Source organism: Pinus tabuliformis, chromosome 7 (genome assembly GCF_031772625.1).
Source record: "Pinus tabuliformis cultivar Carrire ecotype Pingquan chromosome 7, CPIR1, whole genome shotgun sequence".
Taxonomy (NCBI): domain Eukaryota; kingdom Viridiplantae; phylum Streptophyta; class Pinopsida; order Pinales; family Pinaceae; genus Pinus; species Pinus tabuliformis.
Genome location: NC_142293.1, coordinates 582,991,160 through 583,008,290, shown reverse-complemented (window position 1 = coordinate 583,008,290; position 17,131 = coordinate 582,991,160).

The following is a 17,131-nucleotide window of genomic DNA, read 5'->3' as shown; positions in this document are numbered from 1 at the left end:
CATCTTCCATCATTAGATAAAATATGATCAAGGAGAAATCTTGAGTGAAAATAGCTTGAACTTGTTTTAAATTAACCTTTGCAAAAGAAAGATTATTGTCTTGTCTACTAATTGAAACTTGTCTATATATGAATTTATTTCCATTGAACTTTATTTGTCACCATAAACATAAAGGGAGTTTCAATAACATTTTTAGAATTAGAATTTGAATATGATCAATCTGTTGGAAATGGGTTCAACGCTCCCCATGTGTTTCATGACATGGACTAACCACCTCTCATGGATCCTAACTCTAGCAATTGTAGCAGACACTAATGCTTGTGGATTTTGGTCTAACGACAAATGTGACTCCAAAAAGTGTTATCAGAGTGATAGATCTCGAGTTCAAAACTCACCTGGATTGCATTGGGGGGGATTATTTTGGACATTGGGTTCAGCGATCCCCATTTGTTTCACGACATGAACTAACCACCTCTCGTGGATCCTAACTTTGGTGATTGTAATGAAGATTAATTCTTGTGGGTTTTAGTCTAATGAAAATTGTGAGTCCAACACAATCATCTACTATCTTATGAAAATGGTTAGAAAAAAAATTTAATGTAAGTTTCCACAAAATAGGTTCAACAGAGTTTGATATAAAACCAAGATACCAAGTTAAACTACTATATTATTGTCATGTGCATAATTGATTTATAATTTGGGAATTGGGTCATGAAAGTGTGTGGGTTTCTTTTGTTGTGGGATCATTTTCTTGCAACTTATGCATATTTCATTTGTAGATTCCCATGACAAAGACAGGTGCGATATGCTTCTAATCCATGGAAAATATATAAATTGCTCAAATGATCACCTAGAAACTAACAAACTATGACAAAACATGAGATTATAGATACCTTTTACAAAAAGGTTATTTTAAGCAGAAAAATATGGAAAATGTTGAGAAAGGTAGGAAAAAGGGCATGTAAGAGTGTGATAATTGTGCAAAATGCATTCCAAAATTGGGGCCTATCATAACCCCCAACCAAGACTATTTCATGTCCCCATGCAATCCCATCTACTCTTACTGATATGGAAACTATGATGACAAATTCTTTAAATAGAAAATCTTCCAATCACAAGAAGAGTGATTTGCTTATTCCACTTTCTAGTAGCCTAGATTTTCACTGTTCATTCAAAAATCTCCCTCATATTCCCATTTCTCTAGAGGACTCTAGAAAATAAGTTAACAATATTTCAAACTACCTAGCGAAATCCATGTTTTTTGAGATAATTAATGTACTTTGGAAACTAATATAAGGCTGAATCTTGATTTAAACTTGAAAGTTTTGAAGGGGCTCTTTGGTTGTAATCCTTCCACTTAAGAATCATCCTTCATTTTTGTAGAAATTATGGTGTAGATTTGAAACTACTCATGAAGTTTTAATCAAAATAACAAGACACAAACCTACTCTAATGATCCGTGGAAAGTAATTCATAATCCAGAACAAAAAATTTAGACATACAATAAGAAATAACACACATGCACACAATATTTTTCCTGGGGGAAAGAAATATATTAAAAACACCATTGCCTTCTTGCATTAATATGATCAATATATATGTATTACAATTCCTTTTCTCAACTAAGCACAATATGCAAATGCATAACTTATCTCTCTTTTCACTGAGAAGCTCTAACCTAGACCTAGTCAATTACTACCTCTTCTTGAGCACCTATTTCCTTGCACAATTTCTTGAGAAATGAGGCCCCTATTATTTAGGAATTTCTCCAAAATGGATTGCGCAATTCCTAAGGTTCATCATCAGGCTGAATGCAACACCTGTACACTCCGAAATAGTCTACAATTGATGTTACACTGCCTTGGAATCTCCACCTCAACTGGATAACTCGAATTATCTACATGCACTAGCTATTTTGGGATGATTGATCAATTAAATAGATGATCACTGAGTTAGACTGAAGTTACACTACACAATTGACTTCCACTAGTTCCTCCAACACTTGGAACTAATTTAATTGAAAACAACTTGAGATAATTGACTTTTATTGCTACAAATTAGAAATCACACATGCTTAACTGAACTCTAATGGCTCCAACTTGAACTTATTGAGTAATCTGGGTGACACAAGCCATGCCACATAAGTTAACTACATCCAAGTTGTTTGTTGATGTGGAAATTCGGTTTTTCTCAATTTAATCAAGGAAAAATCAAATTGAGAATTTATTGCTGCATTTTTCAAGATTCCCTCTCAACAAGAAAGGGATTATCAACCACCCTTATCCCTCACCTATGGAACTCAAACTTCCCTCTTGACAAGGCATTTGTCAAAATGTCAGCGTCTTGTTCCTCTATCAGAATGTAGTGACACAGCATTATCCTCCTTTGCACATAGTCCTATAAATGGTGATACTAGATATCAATTTTCTTAGATCAACCGTGAAATACAAGATTCTCAGATAGCTTGATGTAACTATGATTATCATAGCAGATCATAGCTGGATCCATCTTCTAACCAAACAATCCAACAAGTCTCTTTCTCATCTAGATCACCTCACATGTTGCTTGATTTGCATCCATGTATTATGCTTCTACTAAGCTGAGCCCCACAAATATTTTCTTCCTGATGTACCAGGAAACTGTTGTGGATCCAACACATAACATTCCACCTGATGGACTCCCCACTCAATCTGAATTTATGAAGCCACACAACTTCACTCCCTTGGTCTGTTTGTACCATACTCCAAACTAGGTAGTGCCTTTGATCTACCTATTGTAGCGGCTACAAACCCCCTCCAAAATTTTGCCTTAGCTTCGTTTTGGAGCCTCCATTCCAACCATCCTTAGCACTATGTATTGCACCATCAATCATATAGGCTTCAATTGTTTCTCAGTGTCTTGTCAGCCTATGCATGTCAATTTGCTTCACTCCCCTCACAGGTTGTCTTTTCAGACTCAAACTATGTGCTAGCCAAGAAACTCTCCCCGAAAATTATGTAATTCTAGAGGAGAACCAGCCTTCCCTCTAGAAATTGTGCAAATCAGTTGACCAGCCTACTAAGTTCAAGAATTGTGAAAAATCATTTTGTTAGTCTTCCCTTAGACAATTTCACAATTCTGGAGGGTAACTAGCCTTCCCTCCATAAATTGCGTAAATAAGCTTGGAAGCCTATTAGGCTCCAGAATTGCGTAGAGCAGTCAGGTAGTATTCCTCCAGAAAAATGTGCAATCTATTCCAACACTGCCGCTCAGCCTAAAAATTGCACAATTCTGGGAGGTAGCCACCTTCTGACCCCAAAAATTGTTAGAAAATTATATATTATAGAGAAATGGAACATATAAAAAAATATTGCAGAAATATAAACACAGAAAACACATAAAACAAGAGAGACATAGATATACGTGGTTCACCCAATTTGGGCTACATCCACGGAGAAACACCCAGAACTTCCTTTTATATTATCCAACAAACTGAAGAGATACAACCTACAAAAAATCCATTGTAATTCCCTCTTTTCTCTCACACAATCTCCTCTCTTTCTCACTCAGAACACACATCTCCATAGCCGCAATACAATTCCTTTATATATTGTGAGGGGTTTCCTTCTAGGGAAAAAAATCCTAAATTAAACATAACTTCTACCATCAGATATCTGCCAAATGAACGGCCCAGATTGACTACGAAATTACAACATTTTCTAAGGAAAATTTACATCTATTTTTAGCTTTGGGGGTGCTATACCCGATGCCCCGCCGGGGGGGCTCCAAATAATTGTCGTCGCCCCCCCTAGCGGCATACATAGATGAGTGGAATTGCCACCACATTAAGAAATGGGGTCCAATGTAGCAATACCTCTAAATAAAGAAGATAATTAGGCTCCACACTCGATAGAACTTTCGCAATCCCTCTGGGACAGCTAGCCCAACTCAGCCCAAGAACTACGCAAATTTTCATCCTAGGCTCATAGATCGATGAATGCACCTTCAGGTTGACCGTTTCCCTTTGGAACCAAGCAAAAATAACTTTCATGTATGGACTGCTTTTTCCAAGGCTGCATGCAAAGGAATCCTAGATTTAGGGACCTACTTTTAGTAGTTGGAGGTTACATGCAAGGCTCCTTTTAGAAACCTCCCGCTAAGTGTCACTTCTCCTAGATTTGTGGCATGTGCGGCATAACCTTGATTTTATCAAAACTTATGAACCAGATGTTGTAGAGCTCATTCCTCACATCGATCTTATAGCTCTAACATACCACTTCACATCTAGGAGTCGTCTGCACATTCAACTCAGTTGTTTCAGGGTAAGCTCGCTTTACATGTCTTGCACTGCATTTTTGTTTCTTTTTGTGTTTCTCATTGTGTGAGTGTTTTCTGCTTGATTTCAATGAGTACTTGTTGTCATTTTCATGTATGTTATCTTGTAGAAGCACCGTTTCAGTTTTCATTTGCATCTCACTGTTGTCGCATGCATGACACTATTTTTGCATTGACGGTCACTGTTATAGTGACCTGTGTCACACACATGCATGTTTTCCCGTTTTCGGAACCCTGCACTTGCTGTTTTCATGCATGATCATTCACTCTTGTTTACACTCATCTTGACCATGCATTCATACTTCTCATGTTTCTGTCACCCATCGGCAAGTTTGGGCAACCTTGGCCAGGGCAGCATTGCACAATTCTGAGAGGGAAGGCTTTGTCTTCCTCCCAGAAAATGCATAATTATGGCGAGTCACTGCCCTCCAGTCTTGCTTTGTGCAATTCTGAAAGGCAGTGATTGCTGGCCCAGAAAATTGCGTAATGCAGTCCCTGAGCCTCCATCACTTACCAGCTGAAATGGTGCATTGCACAATATCAACATCCAACAGGTTAGCCTGGATTGTGCATTGTGCCATTCCAATAGTCAGTCAACCTCCCAATACCTTGGACTATGCCTTGTGCAGTTTTGGCAGTCAGTCTCCTAGGCTCTCGGTGAAAATTGCGCAATCTTCACAAACAATCACATAGGTATGTTGCATATCAGTCCTCCAGTTTATTTTGGTTCTTGATTTATAGATTTATTTTCATGAGTGTTTCTATGTCACCAGGTATCACAGGTGTTCATTTGCCTCTCAGCATCACAGGTACAATGGCTTCTAGGAGAGCAAAGTCAAACAAACCGTTCAGAGCACGACTGAGGATGCAGTCGATCAGTTTCTATGAACTTACCTATCTATGAATACATCAAGTTTTTCATGGAAAAGGATATCAAGATGAAATGGAAACATCATCATAGTGAGCAGCACCATCAGCAGTAGCAGAAGGTAGCACACCTGCATGCGACAAATGAAAGAGGAGGGTTGTTGACAGTGCAGAGGAAGAACAAAGTTGCAAGCTCAAGCAGATCCACTTGTGATGAAAGCAACTTTGAAGACTAAGGCTATCAAGTGATGGCGTGAAAAGAGGATTATGCGAAAGCAAAGAGAGAGAAGCATAGAAGGAGTAGCAGTGGGAACATGCACCATAGGAGGTGCAACATACAAATACTGATGAAACTACACCCATACAGGTTATGGACCCATCTAGCAACTGGCATGGAGTAGACAGGGTGAGCAATGTTGTCGATCACATGCAAGGGTATTCAGAAGCATGGATGTCATTGTGTGAATTCATGTGATCCCACCCATTTGGCACACTCTCCAAGACGAAGACAAGCAGCAAGTCCAACTGGAGCTGAACATGTATTTTGACAAGTTGATGTGCATGGTCACCAGTATACACTTGGAGATCAGCACAGGAACTATGCATCAGTATGTTGCTAGTCCATCTGCACTCAAGATGATGATGCACATGCTTTCAAACAAGTTGGACAAAGGAGCCATATCATTGTACCTGGATGCAACCGAGGCAAGAGTTCACTTTCAACAGGATGTCACAATTGAGCGCACAGACACCATCACGGATGACCAAGCTTGGCATTAGTTCACCACCATTGACCATCATGAGGATGTCGAAGAGTTGGTCTCATCACAATTGTCCGAGTGTTAGTGATCTCTTACATGGCTTTATGAAGCCATTTTGTCTCACATGGGTACATGTGCAGATTGTATGTAACGTCTTGTCAAGTGGAAGTTCAAGTGCCTATAGTTGAATGTAATAGTCATAGAGTAGTTGAAGAGTCATGACGATAGATGAATGGTCACAAAGAGGAATGTCAAGGGTAACCCCACCCTTTGCTATAAATAGTGCCTCATAAGTCATTGTAGAGGCGTTTGGTCAACCAAGTTTCCGATAGTAGTATCTTAGAGAAAGCTTGGAGAGTATTGTAACGAGCCTTGGCTTCTCCACTATGCAGAGCTAGTATATCTCTTTGAAGGAGCAGGCGGTAGTGACTGTAACATTTCCTTGTCGGAACTAGTGGTTGGTCATGGTTGTATTGTATGACTATAACTTTCACTTCTTAATATAACAGAGCCAACACATTTCATGCATATGTCATATCATATTTCAGTTATCTTGTTTACTCTAAATGATATATGTATCTGCTTGCTTAGTCATGTATGTATAGACTCGTTCTGCATATGTATGTATGACTCTTACTGAAATGTGCTATTGGTTTAACCATCACTTTGGATTGCTAGCTTACTTTCCTTCCAGTTTGAGATGCATCTTTGCTCGTGTGTTCCCTTCTTAATTCTATTCTTTCACAAGTTTCCAAGGGGCACACTCACCTCACCCTCCATGTGTTAGAACCATTCATGCACCTTCGTTGACTTGCTACATATGTCACCCCCTTTCTTTCAACAGGGACATCTTACTTGCCTCTGTGCGCAACCACAGTCAAGGTGATACCGTACGACCCACTGCTAGGACTCCTACACCAAAGGGTTTGAGGTCTAATTTGGGATTTTACCATGGAGATCCCCTGACATGTTGGCGGGTCCAGAACCGTCAACGTTTTTTGTGCTAGAAGGAGGTCCAGATGACAAGCTATGTCCTCTCATCCTGTTTTGAAGCTTTGCGCATCTATCATGGATTCTGTCACACTCACCCCTCCATGATGTTTTTCGCATGTTGAACCTCTCAACATCACGAGGTAGTTTGTTGATCTCTTGTCTGAATTAATGTATGATGCTGAAGGCGAAGTGGCCTGGCCTGTGTTCTTACAAGACTTCTTTGCCATGCTTCACAAGGCAGATGATTCTCTGATGAAGATACCAGCCTGTTGCTTTCATACACACTTCCCGAATCCCCACTATAGTGGTGTTGGAGTCCGCCTCCCAGCAATGTGCACTCACTTGACCAGTTATGTGATCTCATTGAATCTACATTCCATCAATTTTATCTAGAACCTCTTGACCAAAAACTGTTAAAAAAACGAAAGGCTCTACAAGAATCGCCTATGGATTTTTGGCAACACTTCCGTGATTTTCAGTTTCAATTTTTGAAAAGGCATATTAAATTTCCATATCTTTGGGAGATATTCGAATATTGTATTAACAAATCAGTCAATCCCAAGAAAAATTTCAAGGTCAAACCCTGCTCAACATACTTTGATGATGGAGTTCTGTTATCACAGACGGACACAGTCGCTGTCACAAGTGACTATCTGTCACTTCCTCATCAAACAACTCCACCATTGCAGATTGATGTGGGAGAGCATGCACCCACATCTATTCATCCTTCACATCCTCCTAACGTCGCTCCTTCCAATTTTCGCACAAGCTTGATTTCAAATCTATTGGGTTATCATGTGTATTTTGTACCTCAACCTCCATCTTCGTACTCAGATGATCCTCCAGATTACACTATCTTTTGTTCTTCCATTCCAGACTATACAATTTTTGTGAACGAGGATCAAGCCATTGACGGAGTTGTTGTTGCACAACCAACATGTGCTGTCATTCATGAAGAGTATGTTTGGGAGCTTGAACATCCACCGACAATAGAGGACCACCCCTGTCTATTCGTACCTCCTCCGGTTTTTCTTGACATCCTTGATGATCCTGCCATCCCTAATTTTTCATGTGTATCTTCGTCCATGGATGCACCCATTATTGATCAATCACAGAACAAACCGTATGTCAGCCCATCATCCAACAATGGAGAGGGCCAATCATTCATTGAAAATCCACTTGATCTTTCATATGCTTTTTCCAGAAACGCAGAGGGTGAACATCCTTGCTTCTCATCTACCTCTCTCTGTGATTCATCAAATCATGACGATGCCAACAAACATACAGAATTTTTAGATATTGGTTGTCGTGATTTCTCTACCTCTTCATTTGATCACGATGTTGATTCAATCGTTGTTAATCTATCTAAGAAATTGGTCTACAACTATCTATCTATTGATGAAGTTGAAACACCCTAGACTATTGAGGAACTTCAGCTAGAGATTCTAGTTATGTTAGGCCCTCATTGTCCTGAGGTTGGTTTCACTTCTGATCAGGGAAAATGTTTAAACACCTGAGGCTCCTCATCACTCTTCTGTATGCATTGAAGATCAATCACACACACAGATTTTGTTTCCTTCACTCGAGCTACACGATCCCATCTCTCATGCATTGGAGGAATATTACACAGCAAGAATGCATGCACGACACAAGTTGTCTTTGTTTCTTTCGTTTGCTTACATGTCACAATCAAGAGTGTGTGTATGCTTAACATCTACACACAATGTCACACAACACCATGGTAAGTCCACATACCACATGTCATGCACTTGCACTCACTTATGTTCTGTGGACGCATTTAAACCTGAAGTGTGTTTGTATTCATTGTTATATCTTTCTTGTTTGCTGGTTCATGCAACTGTGTTATTCACGAACCATGCCTTCACCAACATGGGTCAACCAATGCACCAGTGGTTGCATTGGAAGTATCACTTCACATAAGTAGACCCATGCACTGTTAGCTTAGGAGTAGGAGTAGTGTTTTCTTTTGGTTTGTTTGCTTGCATGCATGTTTTCTTACTCTCTTTGCATGTTTGTTTGTTTGCCTGCCTATTTTCTTACTCACTTTGCTTATGCATTTATTTATGCAATTTTCTTTCTTTTCTGGTTTGTTTGCTTGTTTACATTCATAGGTTAGTTTTGCATGAGACTATGCGTGACTCTTGAAACAAGCTGGGTAAAGTATAAGGGGACTTGTGCAGTTATCAGTACTTGGTTATCTGTCATCTTTCCTCTATATGAAGAAATTTTGATCTTCAGTCCATGATACGTCAATGGAAAATATGTACTCTTCGATGTGAACCTTGGTAAAATTAGAATGCTTGTGCGCTAACTAGTATCACCTACTCTAGCTGGTTATTTTTGGGTTAATCCTTGTCAGCTCAGTCAAGTAGAGTAAGGTGAGGGGGGAAAACTTAACAAGCACCTCAGAGGTATATATAAACTACTTCTCTGAAGGAATAACCTCTCCTGCTCTCAATAAGTTAGAATCCCTCTTCCGCCTCTAAAATGAATAAGTTCTATGCACAGTTACAAAAAATGCAAAATGAAAATGTGAAAAAATTTCGAAAAAATGAAAAATGAATAAGGCGAAAGAAGAGAAAGGCTTCTTGCGCAAAGAGATGATGCAAGTAACTCTACTAGGGTATTGACTAGGTTTGCTGGTAGCGAAGCGATGCTTTTGTTCGTGCATGACTCTGCCGAGGTACTGTCTAGGCTTGCTGGCAATGGAGTAACACCAGAGATGAAACTAAAACTCTGACAACCATAAAGCTTGTGCACCAATATACCCCTCATCCGTGATCAAAACAATTGTGTTGGCTTGGCTTGGAATGTCTATCAATCGACTAAGAGTTAGTAAGATGCTACATCTTATAATCAAGATAGTGTGGAAACCAAGATGAATAGAGAACTGAACAATACATCCGAAGGTGTTAGACTTTCTTTTCACAAACAAGGTCCATTAAGAGAGCTAGAGTTCTACGAGTGTGTCGCCAAGTGTTGTAGCAACTACAAACACCCTTCAAAATTTTGCCTTAGCTTCATTTTGGAGCCTTCCTACCAACCATCCTCAGCACCATGTCTTGCACCATCAAGCATATAGGATTCATTTGTTTCTCAGTGTCTTTTCAGCCTGTGCATGTATGTTTGCTTCACTCCCCTCATAGGTTGTGTTTCCAAACTTAGACTATGTGTTGGTGAAGCAACTCCCGCAGAAAATTGTGCAATTCTGGAGGGGAACTAGCCTTCCCTCCAGAAATTGCACAAATCAGCTAGCCAACTTGCTAAGCTCAAGAATTGAGCAAAATTAGTTTGTCAGGATTCCCTTAGAAAAAATTTCAATTCTGAAAGGGAACCATCCTTCCCTCTAGAAATTGCACAAGTCAGACTAGCAGCCTGCTGAGCCCCAGAATTATGCAGAGTAGTCAGGCAGTATTCCTCCAAAAAAATGCACAATCTGACCCAACACTGCTGCTTAGCCCATAAATTGCCTAGTTCTGGGATGCAATCATCTGCTGACCGCAGAAATTGCATAATCCCTCTAGGACAACTAACCCAGCATAGCCTAGGAACTGCGGAAATTTTCATCCCAGGCTCATAGGTCGATGGATGTGCCTTCAAGTTGATTGTTTCCCTCTGGGATTGAGCAAAATTGATTTGCATGTGTGGACTTCTTTTTCCAAGGGAGCATGAAAAGGAATCCCTAGGTTTAGGGACCTATTTTTAGCAGCTAAACATTACATGCAAGTCTCATTTTAGAAACCTCCCACCAAGTGTCGTTTTTCCTAGATTTCATTCCTCACATCGATCTTACAGCTTTGACATCCAACATCACATCTAGCAGTCATCGGCACATTCAGATCAGGTGTTTCGGGGTAAGCCTGCTTTGCATGTCTTGCACTGCGTTTCTATCTCTTTTTGTGTTTCTATTTTTGTGAGTGTTGTCTACTTGATTTCAATGAGCACTTGCTGTCATTTTGATGTATGTTAGGTTGTAGAAGTATCGTTTCAATTTTCGTTCGCATCTCACTGTTGTGCATGCATGCCACTATTTTTGCACCAACGATCACCGTTGCAGTGACCCATTTCACACACATTCATTTTTTCCCATTTTCTGAATCTTGCAATTGCTATTTACATGCATGATCATTCAATCTTGTTTACACTCAGCTTCACCATGCATTCAAACTTCTCATTTTTCAGTTGCCCATCGGCGGGTCTCGGGAACCTTGGCTCGGACTCTGCCTTACCCGTATAGAATTGCACAATTATGAGAAGGAAGGCTCTCCCTTCCTCCCAGAAAATGCATAATTCTAGCTAGTCACTGCCCTCCAATCTTGCTTTATGCAATTCTGAAAGGTGGTGACTGTTGGCCCAGAAAATTGTGCAATGTAGTCCTTGGGTCTACATCACTTACGAGCTGAAATTTCACATTGCGCAATCTCAACATCCAATAGGCCATGATGGAATATGCATTGCATAGTTCCATTAGTTATTCATCCTCCTAACACCTGTGAATGTTCCTTACACAGTTTTGGTAGTCAGTCTCCCAGCCTCCCGGTGAGAATTGCGCAATCTTCACAAATAGTCACACAAGTACGTTGCATGTCAGTCCTCCAGTTTGTTTTGGTTTTCAACTCACAAATTTATTTTCATGAGTGTTTCTATGTCTCCAGGTATTGCAGGAGTTCATCTTCCTCTCAGGAGCATAGGTAAAATGGATTCCAAGAGAGCAGAGTTGAAGACATCGTTCAGAGCACAACTGGGGATACAGTCAATCAAGTGTCTATGAACTTGCTTATCTATGAATACATCAAGTTGGTCATGGACAAGGAAATCAAGATGAAATGGAAGTGGCATCATAGGGAGCATCACCATCAATAGTAGCAGAAGGTAGCATACCTGCATGCGACAAATGAAAGACGAGGGTTTTTGACAGCATAGAAGCAGAACAAAGTTGCAAGGTCAAGTAGATCCACTTGTGATGAAAGAAACTTTGGAGACAGAGCCTATGAGGTGACGGCGTGACCTAAGGATTGCATGAAAAGTAAATAGAGAGAAATAGAGAAGGAGTTACAATAGGAACATGCACAACAGGAGGCACAACATACACAAACTGATGAAACTATGCCCATATAGGTTATGGACCCATCCAACAGCTGGCATGGAGCAGACAGGGTGAGCAATGTTGTTAATCACATGCAAGGGTATTCAAAAGCATGGATGTCATTGTGTGCACGCATGCAATCCAACCCATTTAACACACTCACTGAGACGAAGACAAGTAGCAAGTCCGACTAGAGATGAACATGTATTTTGACAAGTTGATGCGCATGGTCACCAACACACACTCAAAGATCAGCACAGACACTATGCATCATTATGTTTATGGTCCAGCTGCACTCAAGATGATGGTGTGCATGTTTTTAGACAAGTGGGACAAAGGAGCCATATCAATGCACCTAGGTAAAATGGAGGCAAGAGTTTTCTTTCAGCATGATGTCAGCATTGAGCGCACGGACACCATCACAGACGACCAAGCTTAGCATCAGTTCGCCACTGTCAACCATCATGAGGATGTCAAAGATTTGGTCTTACCACAACGATCTAAGTGTTAGTGATGTCTTGCATGGCTTGCTCAAGCCATTTTGTCTCACATTGGTACATGTGCAGATTGTATGTAATGTCTTGTCAAGTGGAAGTTCAAGTGTCGATAGTTGAATGTAACAATCATAAAGTAGTTGAAGAGTCATGAGGGAAAATGAACAGTGATAAAGGGGAATGTCAAGGGTCAACCCACCCTTTGCTATAAATAGTCTCTCATAAATCATTGTAGAGGCTTTTGGTCAACCAAGATTCCGATAGGAGTATCTTAGAGAAAGCTTGGAGAGTATTGTAACGAGCCTTGGCTTCTCCACTATGCGAAGCTAGTATATATCTTTGGACGAGCCGGTGGAAGTCACTGTAACGTTCCACTGTCAGAACTAGTGGTTAGTCATGGTTTTACTGTATGACTGGGACTTTCACTTCTTAATATAAGAGCCAACACATTTCATGCATATGTCATATTGTATTTCAATTATCTTGTTTACTCTAAATGATATATGTATATGCTTTCTTATGCATGTGTGTATAGACTCATTTTTTATATGTATATATGAATATTACTAAAATGTGCGGTTGGTTTAACCATCACTTTGGATTGGTAGTTTTCTTGCCTTCCAGTTTTTGATGTAGCATTGCTCGTGTGCTCCCTTCTTAACTTTGCGCTTTCATAGGTTTCCAAGGGGCGTACTCACCTCACCCTCCGTGTGTTAGAACCGTTCATGTGCCTCACTTGACTTGCTACATATGTCAACCCCTTGCTACCAACATGGACATCTTACTTGCCTATGTGCGCAACCGCGGTCAAGGCGATACTGTACGACCCACTGCTGGGACTCCTACACCAAACGATCTGAGCTCTAGTTGGGACTAATTATTGGGGAGATCCTCTAACATGTTGGCGGGTCCACTGTAAAACATGAATAGATGCCTTCCAAATTTATTTGGTTGGCCTAACCATAGCTTGGCTTAGTGGGTTGAATGCATAATTCATATCTAGTCATGTGTTCACAAGATACATCAGTGAACCCACTAGATGCCAATAAATAGTAACATCCACTTATTAAACTAAATTGGCATCCCCCTTCCTCTAGTTGGTTGCTAGAGGTGTCTCCATGGGTTTGTAACTCTCCACGCAGAACCTATATAGTATCTCATTTACATACTTTCCTTGAAATACAAACAGTTCCCCATCACATTTCCTTAATTCCAACCCGAGGAAGTGCTGTGTAAGACCCATGTCCTTCATTTCAAATTCCCTTGCATCATCCTTCTTGCAATATATGATTGATTTCTCATCACCCGTAAAATTAAAATCATCAACATATAAGACAATGATAAGAAATCTACCTTCTACCAAGATATGATATAGGTTTGCATCGACTTCACTTTTGGTGAAGCCAAAATTGGTGAGATAACTATCGATCCTGATGTACCAAGGATGGGGAACTTGTTTGGGACTGTATAATTCTCACTTGAGTTTGCACACATGACACTCTTGATCAAATGTATCAAAAATGTTTGGTTGCTCGATGTACACCACCTCCTCAATAACTCCATTGAGAAATGATGTTTTTACATCCATCCAGTGGATCTTCCACCCCATCTATGCAACCACATCAAGAATTGATCTAATGGATGATTACATTGCTATAGGAGAAAATATTTCCGCATATTCAATCCCTTCAACTTGAGAGTACCCCTTGGCAAAAAATATGGCCTTGTACTTCTCTATGCTTCCGTCTACGACATGATTTACCTTGAAGAGCCATCTCGAACCCACAATTAATTTATCTACTGCTCTTCAGACTATTAGCACTCCGTAAATCCCTTAAGGCTGAGGAAAGGGATCTCAGAGGTAACCACAAACCAGTTATAGGTTAAGGTCTAGTCCCCCTAACCTTAGATAGGGCTCTCTTGTTAGATATCAATAAAAAAGACTAGTAGGATATGGATTTTAGACTAGTTATTAAGCTCAAAGGTATATAATATAAAATTTGATGAAAATGTTGGAAGTGAAGGCCATTGCAGTATGGGATGATAGCACATCAAGACATGCATGATCCATCAGGATAACATAGGCAAGGTAGGCACATATCTTAAGTTAATAGTCGGTTGTAGTATAGAAAAGAATGAGGGAACACATAAATATTCAGTCACATGTAACAAAGCATAAGGTTATGAATTCTTCTACATAACTTATAACTAAATATTCAAAAGAAACATGACAAAGAAACAAATAATTCTATCATGAATAAGATCCATCGTTACCTTGAGCATGTAGGAATGAATTCAAGACAACAACTTCAAAAATGAGTATTAATTAACATAAGGAAAACATGGAATTAAGACCACAAACCATAGGAATCTCTGAAACTAATAACAAAGCATTCTCTGAGCTTTCATTAAAATGTATATAGTGTCTCTATCTCTTCTCAACAATTCTCCATCATCCCCTATTACATTATACATTTAGCCTTAAAATACTACTTTGGCCCAGGGCCAGATAGATTGCATTACATCCACTAAGTGATAAAAAATTGTGCTTGATCATTTCTAATAGAAATAAAAATATTCCGGTTAATTATAGAGAAAAAATGAAGCTAGGAAAATCATCTTCATTCTCATCTGCCCATAGTCCTCTGGAAAATCCTGCACTACCTGCTGTGATGCCAAAAATCCTATTAAAAATCCTCCTGATGCTTTGGTTCTTACCCCTTCTACTTATTAGGTCACTTCCGATCAGTTAGAACCATAAAACATGGTGGAATATAGGTTGTGATTATATGCTCAGTCTTCCAGGGTTAAGCCCTTTAGCTTGGGACAGGGGACTAATTATTTGAACTATCGTGTTATAAATAGTCCCCACATGGGAACTAAACATATGCATCTAGGCTTATGTAATATCAGAATATCAAAATCAACGATTTCATAGTGTTGCACTTAGTTGCACACTCTAAAAGTTTTGAATACCGATATGCGATAATGCTAGGTTACTAGGCCCGACCTTTGGTTCCTTGTGCCTTTCGCAATTGTGGGAATGCTCTCACATCAGAGCTCCTTCAATCGGCAATTTCGAATTGGAAGATGTTCTTTCGTGTACAACATGTTTACCTTGTCCATTGTGAATGTTGATCACCTTTTCTTTGTTAATCCCCTAGTCCTTTAGCTCCTCTCATGACCATAAGCTAACCCCTATATCGGAGCTCCTCTCCCGGCGATCTCTAATCGGTAGTTCGATTTGGTATGCAACACACATCTACCGATCATCAAACATTGATCACCTTTTGTGCTTTAGCCCCTAGTCTTGTGGTTCTTCACGTGATTATACGTCAGCCCCCATATCGGAGACCCTCTCCCAGAGGTTTTCAATCGGAGGTTTCACTCTTATGCACAACAAGCCTTAATCTTCGATCGCCGATATGCAATTTCCGATGTCATCATTGCCACAACACTGCCACATCACTTCCACATGTCAACCTATGAGTGGTGACACGTGTCACCCATTTTTGACCTGTTCTAACCCCCAAAAATACCAAATCCACATGCCAGATTTCCACCATATGGCCATGTCATCACTGACGTCAAATGCCAGGTGGCATATCGGAACCAATGAGCGTGCGACAAGCATTCCTTTGGGAGGAGAGATAAAAGGCCTGACCTTCCATTTTGGTGAACAATTCCTTTTTTATTTGGTTTTTGGCCCTCCCAGAAATTTACCACTAGAGAACTATCTTATTGCAATCCCGACAATTTGAAAACGTGACCACCCTGCCTCCATTGCGAATCGTCGATCGCCAATGTGAAAATGAGCCCTAGAACTTGCTCGTCTCCTGATTGCGATGAACCTCTGGGATGTGGGATGTGGGGTACCTAGGACCTCTAATCGGTGATTGTGATCCCAACGATCACATACCAATGTTTTTCTCCGAGATGCATTTTTTCTCCTTTCGAACCTCCGATATGTGGGATTTGGAACCCTCCTTAGGCATTTTCCTCTATTTTGTGGGTTTTGAAGAGTAAATGTCAATATGCTTGAATTTTTGACCCAGAACTCAGTTTTTAGGACTAAATATACCACTAGAAAGCTGCTTCTAAGCACTCTATCATGAAATCACCTACAAGATCATTTTACAAAAGCTTGACATGTAAAAATCCTTCCCAAGCTTAGACTGGTTTGATAAATGACCATTTAAACATGAAAGCCTTTTATACCATGATACCCAATGATTCCTAGGCTAAACTAACCAAAATGAATTCTGAGAGACCAACATGATTCCTATTATAGGAATCTAAAAGGAACCACTTCCCAAAAATTGTTCTTTACAATGGATTCATATTCTTCTACCATTGCATCAACCCATACAGGTTGGTTTGTTGCTTCCTTAAAAGAGGATGTCTCAATCTCCGCAACCTCAGTAATTAGATCCATGTAGCTAGTGTATCAATCAGGTGACTTTCTCTGACTATGCTAATTTGAAGGAGCACCCACATTCTCCCTCACATCTTACACAAGTCTCTCAACTTCCCTGGTTCTTTTTCTTCCTTCTTTGGATGGTTCCTTTTGAGTGGTTGTCGCGATTTTTTGCTCC